The sequence below is a fragment of the Ranitomeya variabilis genome, chromosome 5 (genome assembly GCF_051348905.1).
Source record: "Ranitomeya variabilis isolate aRanVar5 chromosome 5, aRanVar5.hap1, whole genome shotgun sequence".
Taxonomy (NCBI): Eukaryota; Metazoa; Chordata; class Amphibia; order Anura; family Dendrobatidae; genus Ranitomeya; species Ranitomeya variabilis.
Window position 1 is genome coordinate 478,140,860 of NC_135236.1, and position 18,032 is coordinate 478,158,891.

General features: G+C 42.5%; 1 long non-coding RNA gene across 1 annotated transcript; it reads right to left on the bottom strand.

Annotated features, from left to right (window-relative positions):
* Positions 1-854: 854 nt before the first annotated feature.
* Positions 855-11,186, bottom strand: LOC143776287 (uncharacterized). The gene is made up of 3 exons (XR_013215800.1): positions 11,087-11,186; positions 8,857-9,084; positions 855-1,072 (listed from the first exon to the last, which is right to left on the bottom strand). It is a non-coding gene; the product is annotated as an uncharacterized LOC143776287 (long non-coding RNA).
* Positions 11,187-18,032: the final 6,846 nt, after the last annotated feature.

Genomic DNA, 18,032 nt, shown 5'->3' on the forward strand with positions numbered 1-18,032 from the left:
AAACGGTGCAGATTAAGACAAAAGGGCTGGGCAAACTGATAGTTAAAGGCATGGAACAGCAGAACACTAGAGCATAAGTCAGGCACTCCACGGCGCAAAGATACAACTAACAATGGTCTGACAATTGCCAGCCAGCTAAATAGCCAAGCGATCACCCTGAAAGGGAGAGACCTGGAGAAAGCCTTGCAGGCCCAGCCTTTGATTGGACTGCTTGGCAATCATAAATTTACATGGGGACAGCTCAGCACGCCGAAGCCCATGACAGGGACAGCCCAGCAAGCCCCAGCCCATGTCAGGGCAGCTGAAACATCCCTAATTAGCATGAGGATAGTCAGCACGCTACAGTCTTTGATTGAGTGCTTGGGCTATCCCATTCATATTATTGACAGCCCAGTATGTCCCTGCCATCTATTGGGTAACTGAGCTGTCACTCACTGTGTCCCTAGGATTCAACTTCAAATTGAACATTCAATATTTTTTCCCCAGCATAGAATAAATGTCATCAAAGCACATAATGCAAATTGCTAGGTATGCTGTGTTTTCTCAAATCTGTAAAAGCTGCTGAATCTGAATGGTTCAATGTATATGGCAATGTCTACTTAAGAGGTCCGTGTGACATATATTTTTGAAAGTGACCTTATAACTCAAATAGACCTAAAAGGTGGAGAGACACATAATGCAAATTACAAGGTAGGCGAATCTTATCCAAATTTAAAGAATCGGCTGATTTTAGTCTATTGTGTATGGGAACCTTTAAGAGGAACCTGTCCGACATTTTTATCCCCCCCTAAACAACTAATATAAATGTGTAGCCTTTTAAAAGATTCACAAGTTGATCCCTTTATTACCCCAAAGTGCTGCTCCAGCATTGAAAAATCATATTTTGAAACTGTGTGTGGAAGAGCATTGAGCCGAAATGATGATGAACATCTACCGTCTCATACTGTATGTCCTATCTAGCAGAAGAAATATTCTGCTGCCTCGAATCTTTGAGATAATGTTTTACTTACCTGCTACTCTTCAAGAGAATTTCTTCCATATATCCTGAATCTGCTTTCTGAAGTATGTCCATCTGAGCAAAAATTATAGAATAAAAAATCATTTTAGGGTTGTAAAGTGAGAATATTGCGACTAATGAATATAAGAACTCTAATACTGCTGTAAACATTAGAAAACGTTCATGTCAACCATTAACATCATGTAACCACGTCAAGGTGTACTTTTTTTAACCCCTTCATGACCCAGCCTATTTTGGCCTTAATGACCTTGCCGTTTTTTGCAATTCTGACCAGTGTCCCTTTATGAGGTAATAACTCAGGAACGCTTCAATGGATCCTTGCGGTTCTGAGATTGTTTTTTCGTGACATATTGGGCTTCATGTTAGTGGTAAATTTAGGTCGATAATTTCTGAGTTTATTTGTGAAAAAAACGGAAATTTGGCGAAAATTTTGAAAATTTTGCAATTTTCACATTTTGAATTTTTATTCTGTTAAACCAGAGAGTTATGTGACACAAAATAGTTAATGAATAACATTTCCCACATGTCTACTTTACATCAGCACAATTTTGGAAAGAAATTTTTTTTTTGCTAGGAAGTTATAAGGGTTAAAATTTGACCAGTGATTTCTCATTTTTACAACAAAATTTACAAAACCATTTTTTTTAGGGACCACCTCACATTTGAAGTCAGTTTGAGGGTTCTATATGGCTGAAAATACCCAAAAGTGACACCATTCTAAAAACTGCACCCCTCAAGGTGCTCAAAACCACATTCAAGAAGTGTATTAACCCTTCAGGTGTTTCACAGCAGCAGAAGCAACAAGGAGGGGAAAAATTAACATTTAACTTTTTAGTCACAAAAATGATCTTTTCGCAACAATTTTTTTATTTTCCCAAGGGTAAAAGGAGAAACTGGACCACGAATGTTGTTGTCCAATTTGTCCTGAGTACGCTGATGCCTCATATGTGGGGGTAAACCACTGTTTGGGCGCACGGCAGGGCTCGGAAGGGAAGGAGCGCCATTTGACTTTTTGAATGAAAAATTGGCTCCAATCTTTAGCGGACACCATGTCGCGTTTGGAGAGCCCCCGTGTGCCTAAACATTGGAGCTCCCCCACAAGTGACCCCATTTTGGAAACTAGACCCCCCAAGGAACTTATCTAGAAGCATAGTGAGCACTTTAAAGCCCCAGGTGCTTCACAAATTAATCCGTAAAAATGAAAAAGTACTTTTTTTTCACACAAATTTTCTTTTAGCCTCAATTTTTTCATTTTCACATGGGCAACAGAATAAAATGGATCCTAAAATTTGTTGGGCAATTTCTCCTGAGTACGACAATACCTCATATGTGGGGGTAAACTACTGTTTGGGCACATGGTAAGGCTCGGAAGGGAAGGAGCGCCATTTGACTTTTTGAATGAAAATTATCTCCATCGTTAGCGGACACCATGTCAGGTTTGGAGAGCCCCTGTGTGCCTAAACATTGGAGCTCCCCCACAAGTGACCCCATTTTGGAAACTAGACCCCCCAAGGAACTTATCTAGATGCATAGTGAGCACTTTAAACCCTCAGGTGCTTCACAAATTGATCCGTAAAAATGAAAAAGTACTTTTTTTTCACACAAAATTTGTTTTTGCCTCAATTTTTTCATTTTCACATGGGCAACAGGATAAAATGGATCCTAAAATGTGTTGGGCAATTTCTCCTGAGTACGCCGATACCTCATATGTGGGGGTAAACCACTGTTTGGGTGCACGGCAAGGCTTGGAAGGGAAGGCGCGCCATTTGACTTTTTCAATGGAAAATTAGCTCCAAACATTAGTGGACACCATGTTGCGTTCGGAGAGCCCCTGTGTGCCTAAACATTGGAGCTCCCCTACAATTGACCCCATTTTGGAAACTAGACCCCCCAAGGAACTTATCTAGATGCATAGTGAGCACTTATAACCCCCAGGTGCTTCACAGAAGTTTATAACGCAGAGCCATGAAAATAAAAAAATATTTTTCTTTCCTCAAAAATGATTTTTAGCCCGGAGTTTTTTATTTTCCCAAGGATAATAGGAAAAATTGGACCCCAAATATTGTTTTCCAGTTTGTCCTGAGTACGATGATACCTCATATGTGGGGGTAAACCACTGTTTGGGCGCACGGCAGGGCTCGGAAGGGAAGGCACGCCATTTGGCTTTTTGAATGGAAAATTAGCTTCAATCATTAGCGGACACCATGTCGCGTTTGGAGAGCCCCTGTGTGCCTAAACATTGGAGCTCCCGCACAAGTGATCCCATTTTGGAAACTAGACCTCCCAAGGAACTAATCTAGATGTGTGGTGAGCACTTTGAACCCTCAAGTGCTTCACAGAAGTTTATAACGCCGAGCCATGAAAATAAAAAATTATTTTTCTTTCCTCAAAAATGATTTTTTAACCCACAATTTTTTATTTTCCCAAGGGTAACAGGAGAAATTGGACCCCAAAAGTTGTTGTGCAGTTTCTCCTGAGTACGCTGATACCCCATATGTGGGGGTAAACCACTGTTTTGGCACACGTCGGGGAGCGGAAGGGAAGTAGTGACGTTTTGAAATGCAGACTTTAATGGAATGCTCTGCGGGCGTCACGTTGTGTTTGCAGAGCCCCTGATGTGCCTAAACAGTAGGAACTCCCCACAATTGACCCCACTTTGAAAACTAGACCCCCAAGGGAACTTATCTAGATGTGTGGTGAGCACTTTGAACCCCCAAGTGCTTCACAGAAGTTTATAACGCAGAGCCGTGAAAATAAAAAATGTGTTTTCTTTCCTCAAAAATATTTTTTTAGCCCAGAATTTTTTAATTTTCCCAAGGGTAACAGGAAAAATTTGACCCCTAAAGTTGTTGTCCAGTTTCTCCTGAGTACACTGATACCCCATATGTGGGGGTAAACCACTGTTTGGGCACATGGCGGGGCTCGGAAGGGAAGTAGTGACGATTTGGAATGCAGACTTTGATGGAATGGTCTGCGGGAATCATGTTACGTTTGCAGAGCCCCTGATGTGCCTAAACAGTAGAAACCCCCCACAAGTGACCCCATTTTGGAAACTAGACCCCCCAAGGAACTTATCTAGATGTGTGGTGAGCACGTTCAACCCCCAAGTGCTTCACAGAAGTTTACAACGCAGAGCCGTGAAAATAAAAAATAATTTTTCTTTCCTCAAAAAAGATGTTTTAGCAAGCAATTGTTTATTTTCACAAGGGTAACAGGAGAAATTGGACCCCAATATTTGTTGCCCAGTTTGTTGTGAGTACGCTGATACCTCATATGTGGGGGTAAACCACTGTTTGGGCGCACGTCAGGGCTCGGAAGGGAAGTAGTGACATTTGAAATGCAGACTTTGATGGAATGGTCTGCGGGCGTCACGTTGCATTTGCAGAGCCCCTGATGTGCCTAAACAGTAGAAAAAACCCACAAGTGACCCCATTTTGGAAACTAGACCCCAAAAGGATCTTATCTAGATGTGTGGTGAGCACTTTCAACCCCCAAGTGCTTCACATAAGTTTATAACGTAGAGCCGTGAAAATAAAAAATAATTGTTCTTTCCTCAAAATTATGTTTTAGCAAGTAATTTTTTATTTTTGCAAGGGTAACAGGAGAAATTGGACCCCAATAGTTGTTGCCCAGTTTGTCCTGAGTACGCTGGTATCCCATATGTGGGGGTAAACCACTGTTTGGGCGCACGTCGGGGCTTGGAAGGGAGGGCACACCATTTGACTTTTTGAACGCAAGATTGGCTGGAATCAATGGTGGTGCCATGTTGCGTTTGGAGACCCCTGATGTGCCTAAACAGTGGAAACCCCTCAATTCTAACTTCAACACTAACCCCAACACACCCCTAACCCTAATCCCAACTGTAGCCATAACCCTAATCACAACCCTAACCCCAACACACCCGTAACCCTAAATCCAACCCTAATCCTAACCCTAATCCCAACCCTACCCACAACTGTAACCCCAACACAACCCTAACCCTATCCTTAACCCTAACCACAAGCCTAATCTTAACCCTATTTCCAACCCTAGCCCTAATTCCAACCCTAAGGGTACTGTCTCACATAACGATTTACCAACGATCACGACCAGCGATACGACCTGGCTGTGATCGTTGGAAAGTCATTGTGTGGTCGCTGGGGAGCTGTCACACAGACTGCTCTCCAGCGACCAACGATGCCAAGGTCCCGGGTAACCAGGGTAAACATCGGGTTACTAAGCGCAGGGCCGCGCTTAGTAACCCGATGTTTACCGTGGTTACCAGCGTAAAAGTAAAAAAAAAAAAACGTACATACTCACATTTCGGTGTCCTTCAGGTCCCTTGCCGTCTGCTTCCCGCTCTGACTGAGTGCCGCCGTACAGTGAGAGCAGAACGCAGCGGTGACGTCACTGCTGTGCTGTGCTCTCACTTTCCGGCCGGCAGACAGTCAGAGCGGGAAGCAGACGGCAAGGGACCTGAAGGACACCGAAATGTGAGTATGTACGTTTTTTTGTTTTTTTTTTTACTTTTACGCTGGTAACCACGGTAAACATCGGGTTACTAAGCGCGGCCCTGCGCTTAGTAACCCGATGTTTACCCTGGTTACAAGTGAACGCATCGCTGGATCGCTGTCACACACAACGATCCAGCGATGACAGCGGGAGATCCAGCGACGAAAGAAAGTTCCAAACGATCTGCTACGACGTACGATTCTCAGCAGGGTCCCTGATCGCTGCTGCGTGTCAGACACAGCGATATCATATGGATATCGCTGGAACGTCACGGATCGTACCGTCGTAGCGACAAAAGTGCCACTGTGAGACGGTACCCTAACTCTAATTCCAACCCTAACCCTAAGGCTATGTGCCCACTTTGCGGATTCGTGTGAGATTTTTCCGCACCATTTTTGAAAAATCCGCAGGTAAAAGGCACTGCGTTTTACCTACGGATTTTCAGCGGATTTCCAGTGTTTTTTTTGTGCAGATTTCACCTGCGGATTCCTATTGAGGAACAGGTGTAAAACGCTGCGGAATCCGCACAAAATTGACATGCTGCGGAAAATACACAGCGTTTCCGCACGGTATTTTCCGCACCATGGGCACAGCGGATTTGGTTTTCCATAGGTGTACATGGTACTGTAAACCTGATGGAAAACTGCTACGAATTCGCAGCGGCCAATCCGCTGCGGATCCGCGGCCAATCCGCTGCGGATCCGCGGCGGATCCGCTGCGGATCCGCGGCCGATCCGCGGCCGATCCGCGGCAATCCGCTGCGGATTCGCAGCCAAATCTGCACTGTGTGCATATGCCCTAACCCTACCCCTAACCCTACCCCTACCCCTAATTCTAACCCTAGTTCTAACCCTAACCCTAGCAGAAAAAAAAAAAAAATATTTTATTTATTTTTATTATTCTCCCTATGGGGGTGATAAAGGGGGGGGGGGGGGTCATTTACTTTTTTTTATTTTGATCACTGCGATAGGCTATATCGCAGTGATCAAAATAGATCTGGAACGAATCTGCCAGCCGGCAGACTCTGCGGGCGCAGTGCGCAGGCGCCCGCCATATTGGACAATGGCGGCGCCCATGGAGAAGCCGGACGGACACCGGGAGGCCAGGTAAGTATGTAGGGGGGGGTGATCGGATCACGGGGGGGGGACCGGAGCACAGGGAGGGGGGACCGGAGCACAGGGAGGGGGCACCGGAGCACGGGGGGAGCGGACAGGAGGACGCAGGAGCGGACAGAACTAATTAGGGGGGCGGACCGCGCACCGGAGCACTGGGGGGGCGATCGGTGGGGTGGGGTGGGGGCAGATTAGGTTTTCCAGCCATGGCCGATGATATTGCAGCATCGGCCATGGCTGGATTGTAATATTTCACCGTTTTTTTGGGTGAAATATTACAAATCGCTCTGATTGGCAGTTTCACTTTCAACAGCCAATCAGAGCGATCGTAGCCACGAGGGGGTGAAGCCACCCCCCCTGGGCTGAAGCACCACTCCCCCTGTTCCTGGAGATCGGGTGAAATCGGAGTTAACCCCTTCACCCGATCTGCAGGAGCGCGATCCCTCCATGACGCATACGCTGCGTCATAGGTCGTTTTGGCACCGACTTTCATGACGCAGCGTATGCGTCAAAGGTCGCTAAGGGGTTAATATGGATGGTCTCTAACCACTATATATACCTCTGGCACCTTCCACGGTTCAGCACCCATACCCATCCATCATTTCCGTACAAGGTTTAAATTCCAAGCTAGGTTTTTCCGAGCTACAGTTTCATTTTCTCTCCCGATTCAGATGAGGACTGGTTTGGTAAAAGAAGAGGTAAGATACTGTATATAGTGGTTAGGGACCATTCATATTAAAAGGTACACCTTGACGTGGCTGGATGGCTTTTGTACTCTTTGTTCAAAAAACTCTAACTAAGTACTTTACATTTTTAACATTTACAGCAATATTGGAGTTCATGTATTCATGTATGGGAATACATTGTGCCCCTGTGCATTAGTTTACTAGGCCCTATTTATTTATTTTTTTTGTAAATTGAGCATACATCATATAAGATAAAGACTATTGTGCTGCTGCAATAAGTACTTTTCACTAAAGAAGAAATACGGAAATGGGTTATTATAATAACAGCTGCAGTCATTGATTACGTTGGTAATTGTGTTACAAAATTGAGGTTTGATAACAGAAAGCAAAATGAGTTTTCCAAATGAGAGATACTGTCTGATTATTTCTTAGGGGTTTCATTTATGCTTTGCTTAATTTTTTTCATTATATATTATTGATAAAAAATCAAGCAAGTGCATAACAATGCTGTAATACTTTATGAATGTTTTTCAATGTTCCTTATAGGGTAATTATCCAAGATCCCCTGTATTAATATTAGCAAAGGATGGACTTTGTGCTATATACCATGCGGCTTTTGGCTGATGGTGCAGGACTCATGTCATTACATTCCAAATGGGACAGTGGCTTATTTATTTAAAGTAAAACATTTCTGCCAGGAATACGTTCCTGTATCAATTTTGTCATGTCATAGATGTAGTAAGGGGCAAAAACTCTCCTTGTAGAAAGTCAGTGTACAGAGACTTATAGGCCATGCAAAGCAACTCTGGAAATGTAAATGTGCAAACAGTCTCTTCTTAGTGGCTATGACTGTATTTGCTATTTTAAATTTCCAGGGAACCATTGCATGTCTATAATTCTCCCTAGTCATATTTGGCACCCTCCTCGAGGAGAAACTTTACCCCTAAAATGCCTATCAGGGCTCTCACACAGTCAAATCAGTTTTCCTGGTTTGCTCTAATGAGGGGTAAACACTCCAAAACGCATGTCTGTAAACTGAGTTTCTGCTTTGGCTGCTTATACTAAGACATTTGGCAAGCTTTGTAAAGCATTGCTATTGACTTTTAGGATTTCCACACCCCATAGATTGTACTAGAGTTCCAGTCTATTTGCTATATACATTTTTAGCATAGTTTTCTGTGTATGATTTCTTATACTTATTTAGTTACAATGGGGTATACGACTTCCTGTAATACATGTGATATCCCCCATAATATCCCCTCGTATAAGCCATATTTGATGTTACTAAAATCAGAGGTGCATCAGGCTAATATGTAAAGGTTATATGAACTCCCAAAAATGCTGTTTTTCTACCATATAACTGTTTGCAGGGAGAGCTATCAACTTTAGCTAAGTGTATAAAGAAAGTGAATCCCTTGCAATATACAGCCTGTAACTGTACTGTGAGTCCTTGACATTTACCCTACAATGGAAACCCGTCCAGTCAAGAAAAAGTCAACATGTCACACCGATCTAACAAAACAGAATGGAAAACTGGAATGATCCTTACCTGCTGTTCTAAGGTGAGATTTTCTTGAAGAACCATCTAGGATTATCACCTAAAGATCTTCCACGTATGGAGAACATGCTAGTCTTGTCTGAGATCTGTCTGATGGAATGAAGACTGCATGCTGCAGACATCATAGTTAGTTCTACATTCCATTAGCTGTGATGTCATAAAGGAAGGAAGATGCCTATGATGTCATCAACTGAAGGTAGAAGCCTGAGAGTGATGTAGCTGAAAATCAAGAAAAATTCCTAATTTATACTGCACCGACTAATGTGCTTCATTTGACTTCTAAAATGAACAGAAAGATCTAAACTGTCAAAAAACCCCAAAACTGATTTACTGTTCATAGCCAACAATTGCAACTCAGCTTCCATTTTTTTATCATCTTTGTGTCATCTACTTTAGGCCTCATTCACATGTCATTATTTTGTCAGTATTTTTCATCAATGTTGTATGCCAAAACAGCAAAAAAGAAAGATTGACACCTGTTCTGTGTTTTGGGGACACTCATGGTTTTGACATACAAATACTGATGAGATACTGATGAAAAAAAAAAACTGATGTGTGAACATAGACTTACATTTACGATGATGAAAGTTAATTATTAGCACCCTGGACAATACATTTATGGCACTATCACAGCAGGGTGTAGGTGTTGTACCCATTTTATCACCCATGGGGCAATGTCGGGATATCACCAAACATACAGATAGCTGCCATGTTTTGCATGGTGTGTACAGTAAGGCAGCATTGTCTAGGATTACATAGGAAAAAAATATTCTTTTGATAAAATACTATTTCAATAACTGCACTAGAGACTAATAATGTTATCTTCCTATAAATATTACATAAGACACACAGCCATGTACAATACATGGCTATTAGGTTGATGATCTTGTAGTTTCAAAGTTCAGTAAATTTCCATATTTAGGGCTATTCCTCAGTGGCTTTGCCAGAAAAGTAGTGTAAAACATATTGAAAAGTCAAAGAAAACTCTTATTTAATAACATTGGTAAAAAATATATCAAGCAAGTTCATATCAATATACTAAATGCTATATTACTTTATGTATCTTTTTCAATGTTCCCTATAGGGTAACTATCCAAGATTCGATCCCCTGTATAATAACAAAGGTTCTATATACTATGTGGCTTTTGGCTGACAGTGCAGGACTCATGTCATTACATTCCAAATAGGGCAGTGGCTTTTATATTTATTATTATTATATCATTATTATTATTATTATTATTTATATAGCACCATTCATTCCATGGTGCTGTACATGAGAAGGGGTTACATACAAATTGCACTAAATAAACTAACAATAACAGACTGATACAGAGTGCCCTAAGTCAAACATTTCTGCCAGGAACATATTCCTGTATCAATTTTGCCCTGTCATAGATGTATTAAGGGGGAAAAACTCTCCTTATGGAAAGTGGCAAGTGGACTTACAGAGACTTATAGGCCATGCAATGCAACTCAGGAAATGTAAATGTGCAAGCAGTCTCTTCAGAGTGGTCACAACTGTGTTTGCAATTTTAAATTTCCAGGGGACCATTGCATGTCTATACTTCTCCCTAACGCTACATGGCACTCTCCACGAGAAGAAACTTTGCCCCTTAAAATGCCTGTCAGAAGCCTCTCACACAGTCAAATCAGTTCTCCTGGTTTGCTCTGATGAGGGGCAAACACGCCAAAACGCATGTCTGTAAATTGAGTTTCTGCTTTGGCAGCTTACACTAAGACATTTGGCAAGCTTTGTAAAGCATTGCTATTGACTTTTAGGATTGCTATACCCCATAGATTGTACTAGAGTTCCAGTCTATTTGCTATGTACATTTTTAGCATAGTTTTCTGTGTATGATTTCTTACACTTATTTAGTTACAATGGGGTATACGACTTCCTGTAATACATGCGATATCCCCCATAATATCCCCTCGTATAAGCTATGTTTGATGTAACTAAAATCAGAGGTGCATCAGGCTAATATGTAAAGGTTAGATGAACTCCCAAAAAAGCTATTTTTCTACCATATAACTGTTTGTAGGGAGAGTTATCAACTTTAGCTAACTGTATAAAGAAAGTGAATCCCTTGCAATATACAGCATGTAACTGTACTGTGAGTCCTTGACATTTACACTACATTGGAAACCCGTCTAGTTAAGAAAAAGTCAACATGTCACAAGGATCTAACAAAACAGAATGGAAAACTGCAATGATCCTTACCTGCTGTTCTAAGGTGAGATTTTCTTGAAGAACCATCCAGGATTGCCACCTAAAGATCCTCCATGTATGGAGAACATGCTAGTCTTGTCTGAGATCTGTCTGATGGAATGAAGACTGCATGCTGCAGACATCATAGTTAGTTCTACATTCCATTAGCTGTGATGTCATAAAGGAAGGAAGATGCCTATGATGTCATCAACTGAAGGTAGAAGCCTGAGAGTGATATAGCTGAAAATCAAGAAAAATTCCTAATTTATACTGCACCGACTAATGTGCTTCATTTGACTTCTAAAACGAACAGAAAGATCTAAACTGTCAAAAAAACAAAAACTGATTTGCTGTTACTGACTTATCTCAAACATCAGAATCAGAAGGTTTTTCAGATACCCTCAATACAGTACTTAAATGGTTCATCTCATAAGCAAAGAAAAGGATCCTTTCACTGCCATTTGATCTACTGGCTGAGTGGTTAAGCTCCTGGCTTAAGGATCAGTAAAGCTTGACTTCAAGTCCAGTGAAAGTAAACCTTGTTTTTTAACTTATGCTGCCTGGTACACAAACTCCAGAGATGTTTCACTTTGGTGTGTGAAGAAAGTCACATATCATATATCAGAATGAAATATTTCATAGCCAAAGAAAATCAGTGCTAGGTTTCACCGGAATGGTAAGGCTGCTAGGAGCTGTCTCTAAAGTGGAGCTTTTTCTGGGTTCAAATCCCATATTTGAATTTTTTATTTTATTTATTTTTTTTAGTTATGGAGGTTACTACACAAATTCCAATCATGTTCCACTATTAATATGTAACATTCTTATTATCCTCCTGATGTGCTAGCAAAGAGTTTCAGACATGCTGTGTATTTACGTAGTAAATCACATGGCCAAAGAAATTGGGTTGGAGGCATTAATTTACTATATACAGTGGGTATGGAAAGCATTCAGACCCCTTTACATTTTTCACTCTTTCTTTCATTGCAGCCATTTGGTAAATTCAAAAATGTTCATTTTTTCTCATTAATGTACACTCTGTATTTCATCTTGACTGAAAAAAAGAAATGTAGAAATCTTTTGAAAAAGAAAAACTGAAATATCACAAGGTCATAAGTATTCAGACACTGTTAGGTGTTGAGTTCCCACCGCTGCACAGAGGGAATCTCGAGCCACTTCCGCTGTGGTCTCCCATTCTTCTCCAGCCACAGTGGAGCCTGCTCAGCAGAGACGTCGGTCCTAGCGTCTGGCTCAGGCAGATACTGTGCGCTTGGTTACTGCTGACCTTCCAGGTTCAGCCATTGTAACCAGCACTGATCAGCGGCGAGCAGACGCTTCTGGGATAAGTCCTGCTTTTCCTCTACTGAGCATGCCCAAGGGACGACCTCTCATTGGAGGTCGGGGGTCACATGCTCAGGTCCTGTAGCAGCTCTTATTGGACCACTAGGAAGGTCCCGGAGAGCTTCCTCTATAAAAGGTTCGCATGGCCGCACGGCCATGCGCTAGTATAAATCAGTAATTGTGTGTGTGTGGATGTATGCCTGTTCTGGTGAAAGCTCCAAATCATTCCCATCCCTAGAGTTGATGAATGTTCATGAATGTTGGAGCTGTCTAGCGCCAGATAGTGCCATCCAGCACCAGGCACAATCTATACTGCGTCTAACCAGCAGTGACCACCAGTGCAGTGCTGTACGCACTCTGTGTGGCTATCTCCAGTTTCTCCTGACAATCCGTCAGTGTAGGGTGGGAACTCCCGCTTGATCCCAGCATCTGACTCAGGGCGTCCTCAGGCGCGGGCTCAAAAGCCACCGAGGGTCAGAGCGGGATCAATCACCAGCATAGTGGGGGTGAATTGCAGGGATCCCACTAGTATCCATTTGTTGCACCCTGTGACTGCTAACGGGGCACAGCATTACCTTTATTGCCTATTCTGTGAAGCAACAGAGTTTGCTCTTATACAGACTGGGTGATGGAACCCATGTCTATTCTGGCGCAGTGCCACCATATAGTGCCGCCATTAACAAGCAGCAGGTTCCACTCCTGCACGGTGGACCCCGGGCTGCGAACGCACCTTTGCTATCATTATATTTACTTGGTACGTTCCGCCAGCCCTAACAGACACTTTGCTCAGTCATATTTAAGTCACATGCTGTCCATTTCCTTGTGATGCTCCTTGAGATGGTTCTACTCCTTCATTGGAGTCCAGCTGTGTTTAATTAAACTGATGGGATTTTATTTGGAAAGGCACACACCTGTCTATATAAGACCTCACAGCTCACAGTGCACATCAGACCAAATGAGAATCATGAGGTCAAAGGAACTAGCTAAGGAGCTAAGAGACATAATTGTGGCAAGGCACATATCTGGCCAAGGTTATAAAAGAATTTCTGCAGTACTCAAGGTTTCTAAGAGCACAGTGACCTCCATAATCCTTAAATGGAAGGAGTTTGGGACCACCAGAAGTCTTCCTAGACCTGGCCATCCAGCCGAACTGAGCAATCGTGGGATAAAGGTAAAGAAGAACCCCAAGATCACTGTGGCTAAGCTCCAGAGATGCAGTAAGGAGATGGGAGAAAGTTCAACTAGTCAGCTATCACTGCAGCCCTCCACCAGTTGGGCCTTTATGGCAGAGGCGCCTGATGGAAGCATCTCCTCAGTGCAAGACATATGAAATCCCACATAGAGTTTGCTAAAAAAAAAACACATGAAGGACTCCCAGACTATTAAAAATAAGATTCTCTGGTCTGATGAGAAGAAGATAGACCTTTTTGGTGAACATTCTAAGTGGTATGTGTGGAGAATACCAGGCACTGCTTATCACCTGCCCAATACAATCCCAACAGCGAAATATGATGGTGGCAGCATCATGCTATGGGGGTGTTTTTCAGCTGAAGGGACAGGATGACTGATTCCCATTGAAGGAAACATGAATGCGGCCAAGTACAGAGATATCCTGGATGAAAACCTCTTCCAGATTGCTTTGAACCTCAGACTTGGCCAAAGGTTCACCTTCCAACAAGACAATGACCCTAAGCACACAGCTAAAATAACAAAGGAGTGGCTTCAGAACAACTCTGTGACCATTCTTGACTGGCCCAGCCAGAGCCCTGACCTAAACCCAATTGAGCATCTCTGGAGAGACCTGAAAATGGCTGCCCACAAATGTTCACCATCCAACCTGACGGAACTGGAGAGGATCTTCAAGGAAGAATGGCAGAGGATTCCCAAATCCAGGTGTGAAAAACTTGCTGCATCATTCCGAAGAAGACTCATGCCTGTACTAGCTGAAAAGGGTGCTTCTACTAATACTGAGCATAGGGTCTGAATACTTATGACCATGTGATATTTTAGTTTTTCTTTTTTAATAAATTTGTTATTAGAGGCAGCAGGTGTAGGTTAATGGGAGTAATATTCCCAAAAGCCCCCACCTGCTGTCATTGTTCTGACTTGAATATAACTCTCATCATTCTCCTCTACTCATGCAAATCAGAGCAGGGGAGAATGATGAGAGCCGTCTTCAGCACCCAGTGCCGGGGAACAGCGCTTACTGTAGCGCTTCTTCCCTTACTTCCGTCCTCGTGATACTGATGCGGCACACAGGCGGCACCCATTTGCCACACGTGTGCTGTAAGTATTAGGCACATGGAGACACGGACATGGATATCTCCGTTACCGGTTTTTCAGGTACCAAAAATAAAGAGACGTGTGAAACCATCCAAATAGATATATAGTAAATTAGTGCCTCCCACCCAATTTCTTTGGCCATGTGATTTACCATGTAAAAACACAGAATGCCTGAAACTCTTTGCTAACATCTCAGGAGGATAATAAGAATGTCAGATATTAAAAGTGGAACATGATTGGAGTTTGTGTGGTAACCTGCATAACTAAAAAAAAAAATCAAATACGGGATTTGAACCAAGAAAAAGCTGCACTCTAGAGAGGGCAGCCAGGAGCCTTTCCATTGTACCACAAGTTCAAGTGATGCCAAGTGCTGATTTTCTTTGGCTATGAAATCTCCTTTGCAAACTCTCAGTGAGAGGAAAAATCATTTTGATTTTCATTCTGACATATGATATGTGACTTTCTTTACTCATCAAAGTGAAACATCTCTGGAGTTTGTGTGCCAGACAGCATATGTTAAAAAGCAAAGTTTACTCAAGCTTTACTATTCCATAAGCCAGGCACTTAACCACTCAGCCATTAGCTCAAATGGCAGTGAAACGATCCTTTATCTTCTCTAATGAGATGAACCATTCAAGTACTGTATTGAGAGTATTTGAAAAACATTCTGATTCTGATGTTTGATATGTCAAGTATCAGGTATCAAAGTCATGTATCAGAATCAGGTATCAGACTCATGTATCAGACTCAGTCATCTGACACAGGTATTAAAGTCAGGTATCAGACTCAGGTAAAAAACTGAGGTATCAGAGTCAGGTATCAGAGTCAGGTTTCAGAGTCATGTATCAGACTCAGGTATCAAAATCAGGTGTCAAAGTTATGTATCAGATTCAGTTATCAGACTCAAGTATCAAAATCAGGTATCAGACAGAGTATTTCTGATGTTTGACTTTGGTATATGATCATGTCCAGTATCAGAATTAATCAGTTATCAAACAAAGCATTTCTGATGTTTAACTTTGATATATGATCATGTCCTAAAATTGACACTGTACTGTTGGACAACTGTATTAGATGATGAGATGCAGAAGTACAAGAGACAAGCATAAAGGAGTTGTCACAGAATGAGGACCAAATTTCTTTAACTGTTTTTTCTTTAACTGTTTATAATTCGCAATAGTGTTTAGTAATGTTTTAGTTATTTGATTTGTTGCTAAGTTTCCTATAAATAAAAAATGGAAAATTGGCATGACAAAATTTTCTGCATCTTTATATTTGCAAAAATAATGTTTCAAAGAACTGAAACTTTTATGCATTTATTATATGTAGCAGTAAAAGGAAAACTCTTTGCAATAGAAACAACAGCCAACTTAAAATTTTCTTTGTCAGATTTGTATTCAGGTGGTCAAAATCATTAAGAAATGGTTTTCATAACTGAACCTGGCAACTTTTAAAAATATGTAGAACAGTGTAATCACTGGATGTAACAAGTTGTTTACCATTCTCATTTTGTTGGACACAAATCTACAGTCTGTGCCTTTGTTGACCCAGGTCACAGGAAAGTTCTTGGTGTCTTCATGGATACACCTGATATCCAACACCTTCCCGGGGACTGACACATGTAGAAGTGTGGCCCTTACCAGTCCAGGAGACCAGACACTTTCCCTTCATTCAGTTACTTAGCACATCTGAGACCCCTCATCAGGATGTGGTTCAGCACTACAGGCAGGGTAGGAAAAATAGGAGCAGCGCTAACCTAGACTATAGTCCATTGACTCTGAGGTGTGAGACAACTGTTTGATATTTGCCCCAGGGCACAACATCACCAACAGATAATGCCCCGTGATTTACCCTACAAACCCAGCTCAGATGCCTTATAGACTTCTGAATGCCCCCCAGGTGAGGATTTAGTCCCTTTCTTTTGGGTGTCAGCCTCCCTTTCGGAAATTCTAGTGAGATGACCTTGAACTCCCTTGACTGCACAGGGAATTTTTGAGTGCTAGTCCCACCAAATCATCTGTGTTCTGGGGATCTCCCTGGGCAACCCAACATTGAACTGGCTTTGGCAGAGTGTGAATGAACCAGTCAAGGTTCTCCAGTCAGATATGGCACCAGAACCTCTGCCACCCTCTAAACAACATCAGAAATTACTCAACGTCATCATCCAGCATCATTTTCTGCAATGCCCCTCTTACCATCTTGATCACATAAGACTCATCCCTTCGGTTTGGGGAAGGTGTGATTTTCTTGCCACGGACCCCCTTCATTTTTTCTGACTGTACTTGCACTGCTGCAGTTGCTTTTAACCGGAACATACAGTCTTTCCAGCAACCATCTGTGCTCCTTGGGTTTCACTTTCCACACTGTAACACCAATTATAAGAATGTATTCACTCTGGCAACTAGGGTTGAGCGAAACGGGTCGTTCATTTTCAAAAGTCGCCGACTTTTGGCAAAGTCGGGTTTCATGAAACCCGATCCGACCCCTGTGCGGGGTCGGCCATGCGGTACGCGACTTTCGCGCCAAAGTCGCGTTTCAATGACGCGAAAAGCGCCATTTCTCAGCCAATGAAGGTGAACGCAGAGTGTGGGCAGCGTGATGACATAGGTCCTGGTCCCCAGCATCTTAGAGAAGGGCATTGCAGTGATTGGCTTGCTGTCTGCGGCGTCACAGGGGCTATAAAGGGGTGTTCCCGCCGACCGCCATCTCACTGCTGCTGGGATAGCGTTAGGCAGGGTCCATTAACCACCAAACCGCTTGTGCTGTAGCGATTTCCACTGTCCAACACCACCTTCGGTGTGCAGGGACAGTGGAAGCTACATTTTTTTTTTTTTTCCTCAGCGCTGTAGCTCATTGGGCTGCCCTAGAAGGCTCCCTGATAGCTGCATTGCTGTGTGTACGCCACTGTGCAAACCAACTGCTTTTTTCAAAGCACAAATCCTCTTGTTCCTTCCTTTCTGCACAGCTATCTTTTTTGTTTGTCCACACTTTTTATTTAATTTGTGCATCAGTCCGCTCCTTATTGCTGCCTGCCATACCTGGCTGAGATTACTGCAGGGAGATAGTAATTGTAGGACAGTCCCTGTTTTTTTTTTTTTGTGGGAGATTAAGATTGGCATTTCTGCTAGAGTGCCATCCCTGTGTGTGCCATCTCTCACTCAGTGGGCCATAGAAAGCCTATTAATTTTTTTGCTTGATTTGGGTTCTAAAATCTACCTGAAAAAAAATCACTACATCAATCATTGGGAGAAAAATATTGGCCTCAGGGCTTGTGTGCCACTCCTGACTCCTGTGTGTGCCATCTCTCACTCAGTGGGCCATAGAAAGCCTATTAATT